At 37.3% G+C, this 15,763-nt stretch overlaps 1 protein-coding gene across 1 annotated transcript in view; it reads left to right on the plus strand.

The window, feature by feature from the left end:
* Window positions 1-15,763, plus strand: part of GABBR2 (gamma-aminobutyric acid type B receptor subunit 2) — a 477,214-nt gene that overhangs the window by 35,486 nt on the left and 425,965 nt on the right. The gene's annotated exons all lie outside the window — the stretch shown is intronic.

Raw genomic sequence — 15,763 nt, forward strand, 5'->3', positions numbered from 1 at the left:
GATTCTCTGCATCTACCCTGATTTATATGGCATGCAGCTCTGTTCCCAAGTTCTGAATAGACATATGCATCCTGTACATCTTTGCTGCTACCTGGTATCTACACACTCTATACATCTTTCATGCAGTGCCTCTTGGGCTCATTCATCCCTTTAAGGAGGTGTTAGATCTTTTTAGGAACCATGGGTAAAACCCTTTGTGATATGGAAAAGTCCTACTAGATTGATTTTTCCTTGTTTTCTGTGGAGAACAGGAAAAAAACATCATATTCAGATAGAAATATGATCTAACTGCATATTTGAAAATCACAATTCTTGCTTCCCAGCTGCAAGTAGCGAACTCCCAGCTCCTCAAGCCAAAAGGCAAAGGCTCTGTTTCCGTCCAGAGAAGTCCAAGCTGTGAGCTAGCAGAGGTGGGGGAAGTGGAGAGGAGTGATGGTCCCAAGTTAGAACCTAGAGTATGTTTCTAGTTATTGTTTTACTATTGCATATTTTTTCATACCTGCACCTGTACCCATTTGTTAGTCTATTTTATGATGCTCCACAAATGTCATTTGTTCATCATATATCTCAATTCTTAATTGTGTGCAAATTTTGGGACCCCAGGCCTGGAAGTTCAATATCCTTTGAAAGCTGTCCTGTTTTATCCTTAGAAGCCATTTATTTCTGAGAAAGAGAGAAATAAGCTGTTTTCACTTGCACGTGTTTTCATAGTCTCCTTATGGAAAGCGGACCTTGGATGACTTTATCACAGTGGGAACAGATGTATGGGTAATATAAACACACATCAGGTCATGGCCTCCTCCCCTGAACTTCTCAGCCCCAAATTCCTAGCAGAATAGGAGGAATGGGAGACCTTCCTTCTCTATCTATGTAGCTCATTAATACTCCGTTAGAAACGAACCTAATGCAGGGGGTTGTTTTGTGTCATTACTCCTGAACAGTACGTAACAGAGTCTTGGACTGAGGGTAGCGTGTGTCCTTGTGTTGTTTAGAGGAATGGACAATGAGAAACATTGCTTTGTTAGAACACAGCAAAACAAAAAAATGCTGAAACCAGAAAGAAATCCTCTATGCCTTGCCTCTTGCCTCATTAAAAGATATGAGGCAAAAAATACACAGTGGCAGTTAAGCATTTCCCAGCTGAGACAAATGAAGATAGACCTGACGAAGGTGCTTAGGAAGGCATTTGTACAGCAGTATGTGTGCGCTGGGCACAAGGGAATGAGTTTTCATTCCCTTTCCTAGCTGGAAAACCAGAGTGTTGCTGCTGACAGTAGTGTTTGGAAATGCATTTACACTGCAGGGTGTTGTCACTCTTACTGGGGTATGGGACTGACACTAAAAACAGCTTTGAGTGTCTCCTGTCTCATGGGGAATGTAGTAGATAGAGGTTTTCCTGCTCAAAGATATGGCTACACTGATTTAGTTTTGATGCAAGTGTGTATGGACAAATTAACCATCATGTAAATGCTGTTTCCCATGAAGATAGGGTAAACTAATAAGAGCTAGGAAAAGCCAGAATTGTGGAAATATGAGGGAAAGAGGATTTATATATGTTAACTGGCAAGGAAGAGAAACAAGATACTCTATGCATTTCGGAGAGAGGAAGACAAATTGATTCCTGCTAAAGGCTTATATTTTATATAGACTGATGCATGATGTGAGTGTGATGCATATGTTATGCTGGTAGCCGATGGAGGAACTAGGGCCCAAGACCAAGACCAAAGTGTTTTTTTTTTTTTTTTTTTTTTTTTTTCCTATGAAACAGCTACGAAAATTATTTTTTTTTATAAACTGATCTGCATAGATTGGCCTAAACTGTATGGATTTTTATATACAGATTTGTACAACATAAGACACTTCTCTTCCTCAAGGACTGACTTAACATGACCTTTTAGAATCCTACACCTCCACAGAAATGGCTTTTATCACAGAAAGTGTTATGCAAATGAAAAATACTGAGGGTTGCCAGATAGCTGGTCAGAAGGTCCCAGTGTTACTTCACCGTGAGAGTAAAGTAATGGGCAGAGAGGAGATATAGCAGCCAGAGGTTTTCTCAGAGGCATTTGCTACATTGCTCTCATTGCCAAGTTTTCCTCCCTCCCATAATTTATAGAACACTCATTGGTGTACTGTCTTCTCTACTGTCGGAGAATATAATAGTATGCTTTATACCATGTATAATATACTATACTACTCATTCTAAAATAAAATAATGGTAATATAAAATAATAGTGTCAGAGATGGCTTCAGACCTTCAGGCCTCTTCAAGGAACTGGTTTAGAGCATTTTGTTGTGCTCGGTGCTGATGGCACAGAAAGATGGCTCAGAGGTGGTTATGATTCTGTTTTTGACCTGACTTAGGTTTCCTTTTATACACTATTGTGATGTTGTATTTTGAAGTAGGTATTGTCTCTCAAATGCTGCAATTTTAAAGACAGACACAAAAATAGAGTTAGACAAAATAGGAGTTATTTACCACTGAGGGGAGACTCCTCCTTTCCCACTCACTTGGAGGTGAGTTGATGTTAAAAGAGAATAGGAAGGACATGGATAATCAATTGTTTCAGATAGATCAGAAAGGACCTATTGCACAGACCAAAAACAGAAGGAAACTCTGACAGTGCAGTGGCAGCCAAAGCATTTTCATTATTGTGACCCCTCTCTTAAAAAAAAAAAGGTTCATCTTTCCAGGAACAGCGTATGCCTGCTCCTACCCTTGGGGGTGGTAGGGTTCTCCTTTGCAGTTGCACAGCTTCTTTCAGGTCTTTTTTGGAAACTGAACCTAGATCTTTTGGCATCAGAAGTAAAAGCTCACTGAGTTGCTAGAAGAGCAATTACATCAGCAGGTTGCAGTGCTAGGCTCCTGTACCAATTCATCTGCCAGCAATAGAAGACTGGTCCATTATCTTTCTATTTTAGGAATGTCCAGGATTTCTTTTTCAAGAATCTAGGTTTTGATTTTCATCTGAGAATATTTTCTGAGTGGTTTGGTATGATTTTAAAATTGAAGTGTTTTCAGTCAAGCTCTTTGCCAAAGGGAAATCTTTTCCCCAGTTGCTCTCTGCCGTTTTGGGGGAAATTTCAGTGCAAACGGCATGTACCGTGGGCAGAAGTTGTCCTTTCCACACACAGACTGCTGTTCTGCTGTTCGCTGGCTGCCTGCTGGATCTCAGAGATCTAAGTCCAAACACACAGACAATGTGGAGCTGGTTTTCAGCATTTTTCTCATCCTGCTATTTTGGTTTAATACAACCCTAATTTTCATGAATGTATAAGAAAGACAAATTCTTTTATGAAATGGAAGTTATAATTATTACTTGAATCAAAGGTTTTGGTAGAAGATGGAAAAGTGGTTTTGGCAGACATTGTAACGTAATGAAAACTTGCGGATTCATTATGTCCTATGCTGTGTTCTCAAGGCATGCATTATTTAACAACAATAACAATCCTTGCACCAATTTTTTTTTAATTGACACTTTAATAATAATTTCATTATATATTACTAGATTCAGGCATAGCTTTGTATTTGCACAGTCTGTCAAAGTCCGTATATCTTTTGCTATCAAGATGGATGATTTAAAATATACAACTTAGTGTCTTCAGGCAATAGGAGATGCAAACTGACATGTAATGTTGGTCAAATAAGAAAAAAACTATCACAAAATTAAACAATAATCATTTCATGTTCAATATGAAATGTGCTGATCTAAAACATTCTCCTCCTCTTGCTGAAATACTGACGATCCAGGATAGGAAACCATGTAAGAAGAATCTTTGTATGAAGGAATTTGTTCCACAGAACCACATTTTACTTTTCCCCTGACAAGTTCTTTGAAGATGAATATTTTAATGGGTGTTGAAAATCTTTTAAAGATCTGGAAGATAATCAGCATTAACCAACTTGCTTCCTCTGTACTTTTGTAGGATTGTCAAATACAATCTTAATTTTCCACAGGCATTGTATGTTTATTAGAGATGACATTTTCCCATTTTTTCTCCAACCAGATGGTTCATATGTACAAAGAAATCTGAGTTAAAAAACAAAAGACTGTATGTAATTCCTTAATACTCCTCAACTGCAATATTTCTGAATTTTCTTACAGACTCTTCCAGTTGCTACCTGTATGGCAAAACTTTTTAATTGAAGCATTTACAACACAAACTGCCTACATAATTCTTGCATAACTATTTTTTTAATGTAAACTTCATCTGTGTGTGTATGTGTAGGTGTATACATAAACATGATTACAAAATTCCCACATGCTTGACAGTATTTTTTTCCCAAAGACCACATTTACTAACCACAGAATGGGTTAAGTTTATATTATAGCCCATTTCTGTCTTTTATTAGTAAGATCAGATGTAATGTATATTACGCTTGATCATTTTATCCTGGACATGTGCTTTACAAATTTAATTTAATACAAATAGGCTTTTTTGAGCTATACTACGTAAAGTCTTATGCATGCACAGAAGGAATTAGTGAGATTAGTGCCTGTGAGCACTGTGCAGGATATTCAACATAGAGCAATAATTTGGGTCACAATACCTTATAAGGTCAATGGTAGTAAGATTTTTAGCATAACTTTAAGCTGATGCATCATTCCAACAAGCAAAACTTTTTGGACTTTTGACCCGGTAAGTATTGCCTGAAGATCACAAATGTTTGGTTAACAGCTCCTTCTGGAAAAATTCATTCATCTGTCTAGAAAGAGTTTGCCAAATGCGCACATAGCCAGATTAGCCTCTTACATGGATGGATAAATGTAAACAAGGGACTAATGCTACCCTGTAGGTCATGCATTGGAGCTAAGAGGTTCAAATGAAAGACCTTTCTTTCCACCTTTCCTAATCTCATATTATACTCAAATCAGGTGCATTCTGAGGAACATTAGGAGTATTGGTAGTTTTTTTCTTTGGATATCTTCAAGTGAATAACAACAAAATTGATCATTTCTTGGTGAAACTGTGAGTAGCACGTAAGCACTCTGTAGAATCAAGAACTTGCTCTTTTGGTTTTCATACATTCATTTGAAATGCTTTATTTGCTTTGAAAGGATTAATCTTAATAGCTTTAAAAATGAAAGCCTAAAACTAGCAGGAGTTGTTGGCTTAGGACCTACAACAGGGAATTAGTTGCTTCCCACTCACCACTAATGAGTAGATTTTTTTAAACACTGTTTATTTATGAGCAATGTTGAATACAAATCCTTTTTAAACAAGTTATTTTAGGGAACCTGCTCTACTTGACTTTGAAAAATATTCAACAAACGTATTAATGTATTTGCCCAAGTAGTGGCATAACTTAATCTCATATTAAAATTGCAGCACACTTAAAGAAAAAAAATCTAGATTATTAGTAACTATGGACTGCTGAAAAGCTACCTCCAAAAATGATTCTTTTCTTAGCATAATTTACTTTTGGGGCAACCTAAGATATATCATGCATAATATCATGCACTCCATTCTGTATTATGTGCTACATAAAAAAGCCAGAAAATTCATATTTAAGGTGGTCAGCAAAATCATTTTCTGATATTGAATACCACATGGTTTAAGCAGAACAGGGGAAAAAACTCAGTTCTTTGAGATAGTGTAAGTGTCACTCAGTAAGTTTCCTCTAATTTACCAGTGTTATTCCTGTCTCATGCTGGCAAAAATAGACCTTTGAACAGACCGGAATAATAAAGGGGTGAATCAGATCCCCTATTTTAATATATGAGGACACAGATAATTTTTTTTGTTTGTTTTCTTGGTTTTGGTAATTGACCAGTAACACTCTTTCTGTAAGATTGTCTTCCAGATTTCTAATTTGAATAAAAAAAAAAAAAAAAAAAAAAACTATTTAATCAAGCTTAAAATATTATTTTCCTTCTTCCGTGACCTTAGGTTTTGTTTTAAAATTTTATTTTTCATCACCGTTACAAAATGAAATTTTCTTTGTTCTGTAATGTTCTCAACTTCTCTACTTCATGTGTTTTTTCTCTTTGTGTTTTTCTGCTTTCATATTTCCAATTGTAATGTTCCTTTCCACCCTTCACATTCTTGTGCTGTACCACAGGCACTTGCTTTTTCTGACGTGCAGCGATTCTTAAGTAAGGGCTTGCCTGTATCTTCTTTCTTTACATACCTAACAATCCCAAAAAACAAATTACTTTTCACTGAGAAGCAGAACTGCGCAGCCCTGGCCATCTGCTACTGCTTAGCAGGGGGGCGATTTTAGTCCTGCAATAGCATACCAGAAAGGTCAACTAGTTATAGTTGTTCACATTACTCCTTTGACAGGTTGACCTATAATTGTCTTCTCCTGCTGTAACAAATTAAAACTCAGTTACAGTGGGTAATGATTTGCTCCATTATCTGTAAGATGGAGGTGGGATAATTTATTGCATTCCCATTCTGTACTAGAATTGCCCAACAGATTAATTTGGGAAAAAAAATGCAGCATGATAAAATGTAGCATTAAGTGGATTGTACTCCGGCTCCTCCATCACCCGAGTGGATATCTGATTTCATATTTCTGAAGCGATATGCACAGTAAAAAAGTGTTTACACTGCAGGTTTTGCTGATATGTATATGTAACATGCTACCAGAAAGTATTGAAAGGTGTTGGTTCCTGAGAAGAAAGAGAATGTCAAGATTGTCATTGAAATAATTTATTTGAAAAACAGATATATTAAAATGTATAGCAAAGGAGCTATTTGCATGCATCCTGCAATTGTGTGAGTATCTACAAATGTAGCACTGATTTTTTTTTTCTTGTTTGTCCCTTGGCCGTTTCCAGCCGAACCGCTGTGCATCAGACTCCATTATTATGTTTGGCAGCTGCAGTGCAATGTAGTTTTAGAACTTTGTGATTTCATCAGTGTAGCACAGCAAGCACTTTGCTGGCCAAATTAAGAAAAAAGAAAAATAGCCAAAAAACTTGAATTGAGATATTTTCTGTATCCATGGTAATGATGCTCTGTAAGGCAAGAAGCCTCCATTACATTGTCATTAATGACAGTTCACAACAACCTACCCAGTTCTAAGTTGCCTTATACAGACAGGATCAGCTCCCTCTCCTAGCACCGCTTTTTGCACAGTTTGACCCTTACTTCTTCCTCAACAGCTAGCTCCCTCAAGATTTCTTTTCTGAATCTCAAATGTCATGGTGTTGGAAAGAAAAACAAACAAACAAACAAGCAAAAAAAAATTACAAACACACAGAAAGTTAAAAAAGTTGCCCATCAAGTGTAGGTTTGGTTTCCTTCAGATCCTTCGATGAAGTGGTGACTTTTCTGGATCTTGCAAGATGAGCAGATCCTTTCCTTCTCAAAAGACTGTTTTCACGCATTTTACCAAGGCTCCTTTGGATGTACTATGACATGAAAATCCCTGAATAGCCCAGACTTTCAAGTAATTCATATAAAGGCTAGGAGATCTGGACAAGGAGACAAGGAGAAGTAGGTTCAAGAATAGTGGAGGGAAGTTGGTAGATGTTAACCAGAAAGGGTTCTAAAATATGCTTTCTTCGACCTTTAGTACTGCTGGAAAGAAGCTTTCCATCGTGCACATATGCTTTCTTTTGTTTTTGGGGGTAGCACGGGTGTTATACATGTGAAAATGATGGACCTCTTCACTGTGTCTCTAGGGACAGTGCACATGCTTCTCATTTTTCCTAGTTTACTTTATCAGTAGAAAATGTATATTGTTTGGTTTTAAGCTAGTGGGTTTATTTTATTTTAGAAAATCTGAAAGGCATATAGATGGCAAAGCCACTTTGTGAGTTGAATGGAGTGTCTCTCCTGTCTTCTCTGCATGCACACATTTAAGAAGAAGAATGAGAGTTAAAGCAGTTGAGGGTAGACAACACAAATGAGAACTGGCTTCAAGTAAGTGAGTGAGCCCACTTTTTTAAATCTCTGAATCAGTCTTCAGAGAAAGTACTACCATTGAAAGCCATGAATATGTTTTAGTTCTTTTTGAATAAGGATAATGTGAGGAGGTGTGTAACTCCAGTTCAGAACAGTTTTATTCCATTTTAATTTAAAGCAGTTATTAAAGTTGGATAGTGCTCATATCTCAAAGTACGTCTTCAGGGTTGGTCAAAGATAGGGTACATTTATATTTCAGGTGTAACTACCATTCAAGCTCTATAGCACCTTTTATGGATTTAAATATTATTCTTTCCTGTCCCTCCTTACTTGTGCTATTACATGAAGATTTCAAACAAGAACTGAACCGACTACAGCAGAAATGTTAGACAGAAGGGTACAGAAAATACTAAAATTCTTTAAAGCAAAAATATGTTAGGAAACATTTTGATCAGCATTCTTAATGGGTTTGTAACATATGTGGATATCTGTCAATAGGTATTTGTAGTACGTGTAACTTTTAGCTGGGAGTCTGCTTTCAAACATGCTAGTACGGGCTCTGTCCAGCTTTGTGCATACCTCATTAGAATCCCTGAAACACTGGTTTGAAGGCACATCTGGAGGTCATCTAGTCTAACTTCTTGCTCCAAGTAGTTGCCCTTGCCAACGCTGCAGCAGGACAGCCCTGGCTCTGGTTAGCCAAACCTCAAAAACAACCAGAACAGAGACTCAGCAGCCTCCCCTAGGCCACCTGCCACAGTACTGCTCCAGTGAAAACATTATTCCTAATGCCCAGAGAGATCTCCCAGGCTGCAATATGTAGCCATTGCCAGTCGCTGCATCATATGCCTCTACAAGAGGTGTTCAGGACTGTTACCTTTTCAAGTACTGTTAGGTAGCTTCTATATTACGACACAGCTTCCTCAGCCTCTCCCTGTTGGACTGACTGTCCTGGTACCTAGACTTTTTCTGGAGAGTATTCCAGACACAGTGTCAAATAGAAGGGAACAATATCATCCCTCTTCCAGCCTAATCACATCTATTTACATTACAGTCTAACTACATCATCCTTGTGTTTGAGAAATGCTTGACAAATACCGTAAGATGTTTTCTAAAAGATCTGTTCTTACAAGTTCCACAAAAATGGAACTTCATCTGAAGTTCACAGTTGATGAAGTAACAGAAGGAAGGTACAGAAGGAAGGCAATTGTGGCCTAGCTTCATCTTTTCTTTCATGTTTGTGGATTTAGATGAGTATCAGCAGCACACGTCACTTTCACTGCTGGTGACAGGGATGACAGCAGAGGAGAGATCTGTGCCATCTCTGTGTGCACAGATTGCCTTTCAAGCAAGGAGACATAGCTGGTCTCCACAAAGGCGTTGAGGTCAATATATGAGATTTGCTTCATTACTACTTTTAAAATACCTTTTTAGTTGTTTAATTTAATGGCAGTATTGTTAAAAATGTGTTTTTTAAAGCAGAGATGACTAATTACTTAAAAAAGTAACTGGAGAACCCATCCTAATACCATACAGTATATGTTATTAATTTTTAAGGATATTAAGAAAGTAGATGCCTCCTATTGCAAACTCCTTTTGTAAGTCATGTAAAGTTCTATGTATAAATTGTAAACCAGCAGAATTTCACTTTCTTCTGTAACTAATTCTAAACTCTTGACTTTCTTTGTAGCCCTTTTTCCAGTTTGACACTTAGAACAGCTCTCATTTTAATAAAAAAGTGGATACTTATTTAATGTTCTGCTTGCTTTTTCTTCAACTCAACTTAGAAGGATATTTGCTTCCTCTAGAACTGTATTCTCTGTGAGCAACCAGATCAGAAATGGGGTTTAAATGAAGTACTACTTGGCATAAAGAGGCAGTGACAAATTTGTTTTTAGTCACAAAATAATTTAAGACTTGGTGACCAAAACACCTAAAGTTCTTTATGCTGTGACAACAAATAGGGACTCAAAAAGAGTACTGTTTCACAGGATGTATCTTGAGTAACCAAAAAGATACTCCTAGGCCAGAAATCCTGTCTTGGTACAAAATCAATGATAACAGTGGCATGAAGCCAAAGTGAGAGAAAAACATAATAAGCAATTAGTATGAAAAAAAAAGGTTAAAACATTGACAGGTGCAGAAAGACTTATAAGTGCCCTGTTGGGGCAGACTTAAAGGAAGTGTCTGATAGAATGCATTTTTATGCATAGATCTTTTTCTGTAACAGAGCGCATGGAAGTATGAAGATTTTTGTAGGGAAGATGACTAACATGCATTAAAAGCTTCTTTTGATGGGGAGGAGACAAGACGTGATGAATTAACTGTATATGGAATTATCTGAGAGTTACAAACGGTAATGGCAATAAAGTGGAAAAACAGTATGTTAAATGGTGAATACGGTAACGTGAATAGCAGTGATAACAGAAGCTAGCCATAATAATAAAGAAGTAACTATACAAAAACATTACAGTTTTTACAAAGAAAAAGTCTCTCCCTTCCCCTCCAATTCACACGGAAAACAATTTTCTGAAAGACAAAAACGGACTTCCTTAACTGTTTTTTTTTAAATTTTATTTTTATTTTTCTGACTGGAGTCTTTCATTGTATTGCCAGTCTCACATCCTGCAAAATTCAACATGACATAAAATTTACAGATGGAAAGAAGTAACCGAGTAGGCAAGCAGAATCAAGAGCTGGTTTAAGAAGAAATGTCAGAACACAGATCCATGTTGAGTAGAACGAGCTGTAGGAGGAGGAAAAGATGAGGAGATAAGAGAATGAAGAAGGAGAAGGGAAGGGTTAAGTTAAGGCTGAATTTCTGAATTGTGTGGAGGGGTCTGCAAAGAAAGACAACTATCTCAGTTTTACTGACAGACTGAAAAAAATGTGAGAAGGGGTTGGAATAAAATGTGGCTGGGAGACATCACCAATGTTATATTTCATTTAGAGTGGTTTTTGTTTATTTTAGGTTTTTGTTTTTGCTTTATTATCTCTTCTTTTATTTCTCTAACTGGGACAATTTGTTTGGGCAAGCCCTCTGTGGGGATGGGAGGCTGCTCTTGCTGGGCAAGCTGGACAGAGGTCTGCCCAGCAGGAGGGGCGCAGGGCAACAAAAGCATCCAGGCGGCTGTGGGGAAGAGCAGGGACCAGAGCACCAGTGACTGAAAAAAAAAATCCTAGAGACAGAGGGGACTGGGCACACTTTGCTGCAACTAATTCACTGAGCTGGCTAAGACCAAGCTGTGAAGCATGGACCTGCCTACATCTTCCATCAAAAAAAATAAAATAAAATAAAAAAAGAAATTTGAAATAGTTGAGAAAGACAACTTATGGGTCTATCTTGATGATTTCAAATGGTTCAGGGCATCTGTGCCAGGCTATTTCTTTCCAGAACAATCAACACATTGTATTAACACTTTCAGTACTAGTTATGAAAATAAAATCATATTAATATGTACTCAAAAAATTGTGTCTACAATTACTTTGCCTGCTGTATAAAGTAAGTAAACTAGATTTTTGAATGCTTGATATGAATTCTGCCTGGGATGTAACAGTGCCCATTGCTTTCATGATAATCTTTCCATTCCCTGGCTCCAAAATAAAAACTTAATTCAAACCAGTTAGATGAATTTTAGTACACTAGCCAAACAATTTGTATAAAAAAATAGCTTCAGATTCAAAGTACTAATGGTTTTGATGCAATAGCTACTACTGATATTCAAACCTTTTTTTTTTCCAGGATTTTTTTTTTTTTTTTAATTCTGCTTTCTCAATTTGTTCATTGAAAAATCTCTATTTGACAAAAAACCTTCTACTTTTTGGTTGACTGTTTTTTAGCTGCTAAAAGTGCTGATTTCTATCTACAGCTGCTGGTGGAAACAAGCGACGAAAAAGAAGACTGAAACCAGTCTTCAAATAATTTTTTCAGATTTTTTTTCCATTCATTGAAAGAAACAGAATCTTCATAGGAAGACTGAGGTGGGAAATCCTTTTAAATTAATAGTCACAATACCAGTTTCATGACTCTTTTCAAGATAAGGCACAATACCAGCGCTTTTTCCACCTCCTCAAACGTTCCCATAGAATTTGTAATGCAGTAAGTGAATGTAACACAGCTTTTCAATTAAGAGACTACTCACATCTTCTAGCAAACACTGCCAATACAGCACTATGCTCACAGGCTGCGTGTTAGCTGAAGTCTGTGTTTGCTTCATGCTCTAAAGTGCTGGCACCTCAACTGTGCAGATGTGGCAGTCTGGTAAAGTACACAGCCTCAAAGCTCCTACCCCCAGAAACCAAAATACAAGAGGACCTAGAGGACAATGCACCCTAGCCTCATCATACCACAGGATGACTTGGGTTGGACAGTAATGGATGAATCTTACAGAGTCATTTACTGCTCTTTCAGTGTTTCTTCAGAGAAAAGTATTTTCATACCCATGTGCACTCACCCTGAGTTCGGCCAGCAAAAATTTCTTCATTTACAAGACTGAAAGGGGAAGGGAGGAAAAAATTATGCCTAAAAATCTAAGTGCAGTCTAATAAGATCTGACTGTTTTTTGGGAACTCTTAGTATATTGTCTGCTTCCAGCTGGAAATGTACCAAAGTGAATCTTAAGCTACATCTTCCTTGCAAAATACTCTGGTCGCTGCCTAACAGAGGTTACTGATCTGTGGGGGTCTTTGGGCTGATCCAGTGGTCAGTTCTTATCAAGCTGCTGGACAGAGAGACAAGGGAACCTAGTCTACCAATGCAGACGTGTTCACTCCCCCCCCCTCCCCCATCAAATATCAAAGCAGGTGTTTATTTATAAATATTTATCTTCTAAGATATGATGTTTATCTTTTAGGAGTGCAAAACAGTACTACACTGCCTGTTGTTTTCCTCCTTATCATTTCTGCATCTTGTTGAAAGTGCATGAACATATGCAGCATTCAAATTAGAGTTTGCAAATCAATAAATAATAGTATTTGCACTACTGCAGATGCAAAATCTGATGTCAAGTTATGGCCATTTAAAATGGTTTTATCAGCATGTCTCTTTATCTTGACAAAAATAACTAATTTCTGGAAGGAATAACTGTCAAGCAAGCCATTCAACTATTTTAAATAACATGTTTGCTTTTAATGTTTTAGATGCCTTTTGATACTTAGTGGGCTATTTGCTCTATGCAATGCAGCCAATTTGTGCAAATGCAACATGAAAACTACTTGCTTGCTGGTAAACCTGTCGTTCAGAAGGCTGGCCACTGCATGACATTTTTGTAACTTCTTGTACAACATCTGGATTAAACAATGATTTCCAAGTAGAAGCAAAGATGAAGCATGGGAAATGAATTCAGCTTACATGAGCTTCTTACTTCTTGGGCTGCAGCTGTGAAACAAAGAAGAAAAATTGCATAAATGAAGATTTGGACATCAATTTCAGAATTAAGAAATAAAAATCTGCCAGAACACGTGGATAGAGAAGAACAAATTGGGTAATAGCTTGATATCAGTACTAGAGGCATATCCAAGCCTATGCCTTTACAATGACAAACATCTGCAGTATATAGAAATGTATATGTCCTTATGCTGTAATGCAGGTTTTTTTATAAAAAACAAAATCACCTGGATATATTAGGCAAAAGCTTGAAGCAATTCTCTTTAAATTAATATTAGGAGATCAATCCTGCAGAAATATTACAAGTGTCTTTGGAAGAAGAAACCAAACCGAGTTGATAGCTTGGGGGGGAAGTGGAAGTCCTAAGAACAATCATCAGATGGAATCAACAACTCTTATAGAAACAGAGGTACATTCATAGCTGTTGACTGACTGATTTTTAACTCCATATTAAATTATTCCTAACTGAAAATTCTTAACAAGCTAGCAATCATAAACATAAGGGATTTTGTGTTAGACGCTTCCATTTAGAATGCTTTCTATTAACAGTTTGCAAAGAAAATTATTTTTTTGATCTTCTGGTTGCCTTTCAGCTGATCCACCAAGCTATGAAGGACATTTGCATTTTTTCCTATTGCCATAGCAGTGCTAGTGACATTAGTTTAGCTCTATAAGGCCTCAAGGGTGTTAGATACAAACACAGACGACACTAGAATGTTTGGCTGAGGAAATTCTTGATTGTAACCTGATAGCATAATGAACAACAGAGCGCGTCAAGTGTTATTACAGTTAATGGGCCTCAGTTTTCTTGTCAGGAGCTTGAATGTATCTAATCCTCTTTGCAGAACAGCTTCCACAATGACAAGGCAATAAAAAAAAAAAAGTCAGGACTGCCAAAACCCTGTTTTTTTTTTGTTTGTTTTGTTTGTTTGTTTTGTTTTTTTTTTCCCTCCAGATGGAGAGAGATAGGTAAGTGGGAGCATATCAGAATAACAAAGCCTGTAGAAAGAATCAGTACACTAGAGAAAAACACCACCAGAAGGCAAAGGCAGCATTCCAGTACAGCTCATGTCACACCATACACAGACTATCTTGTTTACAGCAAATGAACTTCTGAAGCCAGCAGTAGCTGAAAATGTGACTGTAAGCACTAAGCCAGTGGTAGCAAATCTAGTATTACTACACAGAGATGGCCAGTCTCCTGGAACTTTCGATATTCTGGCTGACCAAGAATGCAACTAGCATTTAAAGCAGAGGTCAGACGTGAAGGGCAAAAGACAAAATATATACAAGCCTGTTTTTTTCACAACAGAGAAGTGACAGATTCAAATGTACAGGTGACTAGTTCAGCAGCTACTTAGCAATATGGCTGACTAAGGAAATGCAAGAAAAGCATTCCAGACAACTTGCCAAAAAAGAAAAAGTAAAGCGCTCAATAAGCAAATTGTAAACCGTTTGTTTATAACTGAAGAAAATTTATTGTAGAAACATGGTGAAGGATAATATGTCATTTATAAAAACAATTATATAAACAATTAATGTAAAGGACAGTGGTCTTCCAGCACAAAATAATGTTTTCCTGTTCATTAGTCTGAATGTTTAATGCAACTTATTTATAGAATTATTATATCTAAATATGAACAAAAAGGGAATTAATAGAGTGATTAGCAACAGAAGGTGTAAAGAGTACACAGCATCATTTAGTTTTATAAACTTTAATCAGCTACTTTAGCTGAACAGAATTCCTCTAAAAATTTTTACTTTCAGCATACTGCCATTAGTAAGTCAGATATTACTATTGTAATTCCTTGTTGTGGGTGGCCACAGTCACTGCCCAGTACTTAATGACAGAGACAAGAGATTTATAGCAGAGACATAAATACTCTGAGTAGCAGCAAGGTTATATATGCTGGAAGTGCAAGTCATGCACTTCTACAACCATAATTCTGAAAGAATAAATATTAAGCTGTGGCCCTTAGGGTGCAGCTTGAATTATTCCTACAGCTTGGTTATGAGGAAAGCTTACTTACTGGAAGACTTGAGGTTTGGCAAAAGTGAGGCCAGAAAAATCAAAGCATGAGAGAGCATCTTGAAGGCAAACATGAAAAGAAGAACATCACCTGGAATAAGATAATGGGTGAATTGTAAAGTGGCCTAAAACCTCCGTATACTTTAAACCCACCTAATATCCCATTTTTCTCCTTGTAGGGAGAGAATCAGTACAGGACTTCCACCTGTGAAGAGCTAAGCAGGAATGACTAGCTTGCCACAATTACATCTTGAACACAAGCTCTTGTGGCTCTTGCATTCTTTAAGCTCACAACTTTAAGGCTGTCCAAGAGCAATTTTTGAACTGAAGCAAAGTCACTTTCCTGTGAGCTAGCACAGCTCCTGCTTGGTATGGTGGATCCTAGCTGCTGTAGGCAAGGAGCCATCAGGGCTCTACAGACTCCTGCTAACCCAGGCCTGCTCCAGCTCAGGCCTGTACTTCTCTGTAGCGAGATGGGAAGTTGTTCA

The sequence above is a fragment of the Cygnus olor genome, chromosome 2 (assembly GCF_009769625.2).
Source record: "Cygnus olor isolate bCygOlo1 chromosome 2, bCygOlo1.pri.v2, whole genome shotgun sequence".
NCBI lineage: Eukaryota > Metazoa > Chordata > Aves > Anseriformes > Anatidae > Cygnus > Cygnus olor.